The 6670-nt window shown below is 57.7% G+C and overlaps 1 pseudogene; it reads right to left on the bottom strand.

Annotated features, from left to right (window-relative positions):
* Positions 1-1055: 1055 nt before the first annotated feature.
* LOC139250308 (zinc finger protein 345-like) lies at positions 1056-3484 on the bottom strand (annotated as a pseudogene).
* Positions 3485-6670: the final 3186 nt, after the last annotated feature.

Genomic DNA, 6670 nt, shown 5'->3' with positions numbered 1-6670 from the left:
GCTGGTTTGATTGGCATTTTGCATGTAATGGACTCTGTATTTTGGTCTCCGTATTTAAGGAAGGATATATCTGCATTGGAGGCAGTTCAGAGAAGGTTCACTAGGTTGATTCCGGAGATGAGGGGGTTGACTTATGAAGATAGCTTGAGTAGGTTGGGCCTAAACACATTGGAGTTCAGAAGAATGAGATGTGATTTCATCAGAATATAAGATAATGAGGGGCTTGATAGGTGGATGTTGAGAGGATATTTCCACTTACACAGGAAACTAAAACTAGGGGACATAGTCTTAGAATAAGGGGCCACCCAATTAAAACTGAGATGAGGAATTTCTTCTCTGAGGGTAGTAAATCTGTGGAATTCTCTGCCCAGGAGAGCTGTGGAGGCTGGGTTTTTGAATATATTTAAGTTGGAAATAGACAGATTTTTGAGCGATAAGTGAGTAAGGGATTATGGGAAGTGGGCAGGGAAGTGGAACGGAGTCCATGATCAGATCAGCCATGATCTTATTGAATGGTGGAGGAGGACCGAGGGGCCAAATGGCCTACTCCGGCTCCTATTTCTTATGTTCTAACTGAACATTTCTCCCAGCGTAACCTTGTCTGTAATGAAATATGTGTATTTTAATAAGCCTCAGGTCCTTGCTCATGTCTGCTCCAGATTCCAGAGTTGATTCCCGAGTTGAGGGGTTTGACTTACGGTTGAGTAGGTTGAGGAGGTAGGATTAAAAATATTGCAGTTCAGAAGAATGAGAACTAAGTGTGGCCCTGAAGGTCAGTGTCCAGGCTAAATTCTGATCCACCCGTAAGATCCTCCCCACAGAATGTCCTTTCTCAGCTCCAGTCAGGTGATGCTAAACACTCAGGTGAGAAAGTCAAAAATCCACAGCAATGTGTTGAAAGAAACACTAATTTATGTGCCTTCATCCCAAATATTAAACTCCAGTCGATTTCAGGAGTAATTAACATCAGTGTTACAGGAGTTATAAACCCCAACTGTCAGAATGAACACGATTCAGTCCGGGATGTGAATAACAGCAGAATCCAACCCCTGCAGTCACTTGTGAACTCGCTGATGTCTCAGCAGGTTGCCTGACTGAGAGAATCCATTGTCACACTCAGAGCAGGTGAACGGTCTCTCCCCAGTGTGAACTCGCTGGTGTGTTAGCAGGTTGGTTGAAGTAATAAATCCCTTCCCACATTCAGAGCAGCTGAAGGCCTCTCCCCATTGTGAACTCGCTGGTGTCTCATCAGTTGCTCTTTGCTTTTAAAACTCTTCTCACAGTCAGAACATTTACAAGGTCTCTCCCCAGTGTGAACTCGCTGGTGTCTCATCAGTTGCTCTTTGCTTTTAAAACTCTTCCCACAGTCAGAACATTTGCAAGGTCTCTCCTCATTATGAAGTCGCTGGTGTCTCGGCAGGCTGGATGATGTCGTGAATTCCTTCCCACAGTCCGAGCAGGTGAACGGTCTCTCCCCAGTGTGAACTCGCTGGTGTGTCAGCAGGTCGGATGACTGAATGAATCTCTTCTCACAGTCGGAGCAGGTGAACGGCCTCTCCCCAGTGTGAACTCGCTGGTGTGTCATCAGTTGCTCTTTGCTTTTAAAACTCTTCTCACATTCAGAACATTTGCAAGGTCTCTCCTCATTATGAACTCGCTGGTGTCTCAGCAGGTGGGATGATACAATTAATCCTTTCCCACAGTCGGAGCAGGTGAACGGTCTCTCCCCAGTGTGAACTCGCTGGTGTGTCAGCAGGTGGGATGATGTAGTGAATCCCTTCCCACAGTCGGAGCAGGTGAACGGCCTCTCTCCAGTGTGAACTCGCTGGTGTGTCAGGAGGTTGGATAACTGAGTGAATCCGTTCCCACAGTCGGAGCAGGTGAACGGCCTCTCCCCGGTGTGAATTCGCTGGTGTGTCATCAGTTGCTCTTTGCTTTTAAAATTCTTCTCACAGTCAGAACATTTACAAGGTCTCTCCTCATTATGAACTCGCTGGTGTGTCAGCAGGTTGGATGATGTTGTGAATCTCTTCCCACAGTCGGAGCAGGTGAACGGTCTCTCACCAGTGTGAAGTCGCTGGTGTGTCAGCAGGTTGGATGAGGTAGTGAATCTCTTCCCACAGTCAGAGCAGGTGAACGGCCTCTCCCCAGTGTGAACTCGCTGCTGTGTCATCAGGTGGGATATTGTAGTGAATCCCTTCCCACAGTCGGAGCAGGTGAACGGACTCTCCCCAGTGTGAACTCGCCGATGTGTTTCCAGCTGGGATGGGTAGTTGAAACGTGTCCCACAATCCCCACAGTTACACGGTTTCTCCCAAGTGTGACTGCACTTGTGTCTCTCCAGTTTGGATGATTGGCTGAATTCTTGTCCACACACAGAGCATGTGTACCGTTTCTCCCCACTGTGAACGGCGCCTTCTGCTTCCATGGTCAAAAATTGATGATATTCCAGTCCCGATGTATCGAGTGACTGTAAGATCTTGAGGTGATGATTGGTTTGAACTTCCAGTCTTCAGATCCTCCCCTTTTAACACCCTGTAAAGTGAATTACAAACAGGAAAAGTGAGTGTGAGAGAACCCACAAAAACACAAAGGCAGGTTGTGAAATTGAGCTCAATGAATCTGGTCATTTTTGGGGCAAAAAAATAACCATGAAAGCTGCCGGATTGTAGTAAAAACACATCTGGGTCAGTACTGACCTTCAGGGAAGGGACCCCACCTCCCTCGACAGGCCCACATGGTAGATTGTTGTTCCCACTGGGCCCAGAAGTACTGAGGGTGAAACCCAGCAGCTTCTCCTCACTCTCCATCCAGGTCAAACTGATGTAACAAACAGACCCGCACAGGAGGCCAGTGAGTGACTTCCACATCCAGCTCCCACTGATACAGAGCGGCTGGGAATTGCTGGGCCTGCTGTATAAATGTAAGTTGTTGTTTTCCTGGTGTGGGGAAGGTGCTGCCCCCGGGGTTGCTGGTGCCTGGCCCAGTGGCTCTGACTGAGGGCCTGAGAGCCGCACTCGGTGATGCCCGGGGACTGAGAGCCGCACGCGGTGTTGCCCGGGGACCGAGAGCCACACGCGGTGTTGCCCGGGGCCCGAAAGCCGCACTCGGTGTTGCCCAGGGTCCGTGAGCCACACTCGCTGATGCCTGGTGACTGAGAGCCACACTCGGTGTTACCCGGGGACCGAGAGCCACACTCGGTGTTGCCTGGGGACTGAGAGCCACACTCGGTGTTACTCGGGGACCGAGAGCCACACAAGGTGTTGCCCGGGGATCGACAGCCACACTCGGTGTTGCCTGGGGACTGAGAGCCACACTCGGTGTTACCCTGGGACCGAGAGCCACACTCGGTGTTGCCTGGGGACTGAGAGCCGCACTCGGTGTTACCCGGGGACCGAGAGCCACACTTGGTGTTGCCCAGCGATTGAGAGCCAAACTCGGTGTTGCCCGGGGACTGAGAGCCACACTCGGTGTTGCCCGGGGACTGAGAGCCACACTCGGTGTTGCCCGGGGACTGAGAGCCACATTCGGTGTTGCCCGGGGACTGAGAGCCTCACTCAGTGTTGCCCAGGGACTGAGAGCCGCACTCGGTGTTGCCCGGGGTCTGAGAGCCGCACTCGGTGTTGGCCGGGAGCCCGAGAGCCGCACTCGGTGTTGCCCGTGGACCGAGAGCCGCACTCGGTGTTACCCGGGGACCGAGAGCCGCACTCGGTGTTGCCCGGGAACGGAGGGCCACACTTGGTGTTACCCGGGGACCGAGAGCCACACAAGGTGTTGCCCGTGGACCGACAGCCACACTCGGTGTTGCCTGGGGACTGAGAACCACACTCGGTGTTACCCGGGGACCGAGAGCCACACTCGGTGTTGCCTGGGGACTGAGAGCCACACTCGGTGTTACCCGGGGACCGAGAGCCACACTCGGTGTTGCCTGGGGACTGAGAGCCACACTCGGTGTTACCCGGGGACCGAGAGCCACACAAGGTGTTGCCCGGGGACCGACAGCCACACTCGGTGTTGCCTGGGGACTGAGAACCACACTCGGTGTTACCCGGGGACCGAGAGCCACACTCGGTGTTGCCTGGGGACTGAGAGCCACACTCGGTGTTACCCGGGGACCGAGAGCCACACTCGGTGTTGCCTGGGGACTGAGAGCCACACTCGGTGTTACCCGGGGACCGAGAGCCACACAAGGTGTTGCCCGGGGACCGACAGCCACACTCGGTGTTGCCTGGGGACTGAGAGCCACACTCGGTGTTACCCGGGGACCGAGAGCCACACTCGGTGTTGCCTGGGGACTGAGAGACGCACTCGGTGTTACCCGGGGACCGAGAGCCACACTTGGTGTTGCCCAGCGATTGAGAGCCACACTCGGTGTTGCCCGGGGACTGAGAGCCACACTCGGTGTTGCCCGGGGTCTGAGAGCCACACTCGGTGTTGCCCGGGGACTGAGAGCCACATTCGGTGTTGCCCGGGGACTGAGAGCCTCACTCAGTGTTGCCCAGGGACTGAGAGCCGCACTCGGTGTTGCCCGGGGTCTGAGAGCCGCACTCGGTGTTGGCCGGGAGCCCGAGAGCCGCACTCGGTATTGCCCGTGGTCTGAGAGCCACACTCGGTGTTGCCCGGGGACCGAGAGCCAAACTCGGTGTTGCCCGTGGACCGAGAGCCGCACTCGGTGTTACCCGGGGACCGAGAGCCGCACTCGGTGTTGCCCGGGAACGGAGGGCCACACTCGGTGTTACCCGGGGACTGAGAGCCACACAAGGTGTTGCCCGGAGACCGACAGCCACACTCGGTGTTGCCTGGGGACTGAGAACCACACTCGGTGTTACCCGGGGACCGAGAGCCACACTCGGTGTTGCCTGGGGACTGAGAGCCACACTCGGTGTTACCCGGGGACCGAGAGCCACACTCGGTGTTGCCTGGGGACTGAGAGCCACACTCGGTGTTACCCGGGGACCGAGAGCCACACAAGGTGTTGCCGGGGGACCGACAGCCACACTCGGTGTTGCCTGGGGACTGAGAGCCACACTCGGTGTTACCCGGGGACCGAGAGCCACACTCGGTGTTGCCTGGGGACTGAGAGCCGCACTCGGTGTTACCCGGGGACCGAGAGCCACACTTGGTGTTGCCCAGCGATTGAGAGCCACACTCGGTGTTGCCCGGGGACTGAGAGCCACACTCGGTGTTGCCCGGGGACTGAGAGCCACACTCGGTGTTGCCCGGGGACTGAGAGCCACATTCGGTGTTGCCCGGGGACTGAGAGCCACACTCGGTGTTACCCGGGGACCGAGAGCCACACAAGGTGTTGCCCGGGGACCGACAGCCACACTCGGTGTTGCCTGGGGACTGAGAGCCACACTCGGTGTTACCCGGGGACCGAGAGCCACACTCGGTGTTGCCTGGGGACTGAGAGCCGCACTCGGTGTTACCCGGGGACCGAGAGCCACACTTGGTGTTGCCCAGCGATTGAGAGCCACACTCGGTGTTGCCCGGGGACTGAGAGCCACACTCGGTGTTGCCCGGGGACTGAGAGCCACACTCGGTGTTGCCCGGGGACTGAGAGCCACATTCGGTGTTGCCCGGGGACTGAGAGCCTCACTCAGTGTTGCCCAGGGACTGAGAGCCGCACTCGGTGTTGCCCGGGCTCTGAGAGCCGCACTCGGTGTTGGCCGGGAGCCCGAGAGCCGCACTCGGTGTTGCCAGTGGTCTGAGAGCCACACTCGGTGTTGCCCGGGGACCGAGAGCCACACTCGGTGTTGCCCGTGGTCCGAGAGCCGCACTCGGTGTTACCCGGGGACCGAGAGCCGCACTCGGTGTTGCCCGGGAACGGAGGCCCACACTCGGTGTTACCCGGGGACCGAGAGCCACACAAGGTGTTGCCCGGAGACCGACAGCCACACTCGGTGTTGCCTGGGGACTGAGAACCACACTCGGTGTTACCCGGGGACCGAGAGCCACACTCGGTGTTGCCTGGGGACTGAGAGCCACACTCGGTGTTACCCGGGGACCGAGAGCCACACTCGGTGTTGCCTGGGGACTGAGAGCCACACTCGGTGTTACCCGGGGACCGAGAGCCACACAAGGTGTTGCCCGGGGACCGACAGCCACACTCGGTGTTGCCTGGGGACTGAGAGCCACACTCGGTGTTACCCGGGGACCGAGAGCCACACTCGGTGTTGCCTGGGGACTGAGAGCCGCACTCGGTGTTACCCGGGGACCGAGAGCCACACTTGGTGTTGCCCAGCGATTGAGAGCCACACTCGGTGTTGCCCGGGGACTGAGAGCCACACTCGGTGTTGCCCGGGGACTGAGAGCCACACTCGGTGTTGCCCGGGAACTGAGAGCCACATTCGGTGTTGCCCGGGGACTGAGAGCCTCACTCAGTGTTGCCCAGGGACTGAGAGCCGCACTCGGTGTTGCCCGGGCTCTGAGAGCCGCACTCGGTGTTGGCCGGGAGCCCGAGAGCCGCACTCGGTGTTGCCAGTGGTCTGAGAGCCACACTCGGTGTTGCCCGGGGACCGAGAGCCACACTCGGTGTTGCCCGTGGTCCGAGAGCCGCACTCGGTGTTACCCGGGGACCGAGAGCCGCACTCGGTGTTGCCCGGGAACAGAGGGCCACACTCGGTGTTGCCCGAGGTCTGAGAGCCACATTCGGTGTTGCGCGGGGACT

This window comes from Pristiophorus japonicus, unplaced genomic scaffold (genome assembly GCF_044704955.1).
Source record: "Pristiophorus japonicus isolate sPriJap1 unplaced genomic scaffold, sPriJap1.hap1 HAP1_SCAFFOLD_37, whole genome shotgun sequence".
NCBI classification, from domain to species: domain Eukaryota; kingdom Metazoa; phylum Chordata; class Chondrichthyes; family Pristiophoridae; genus Pristiophorus; species Pristiophorus japonicus.
This window is presented reverse-complemented; position numbering and strand designations above follow the sequence as displayed.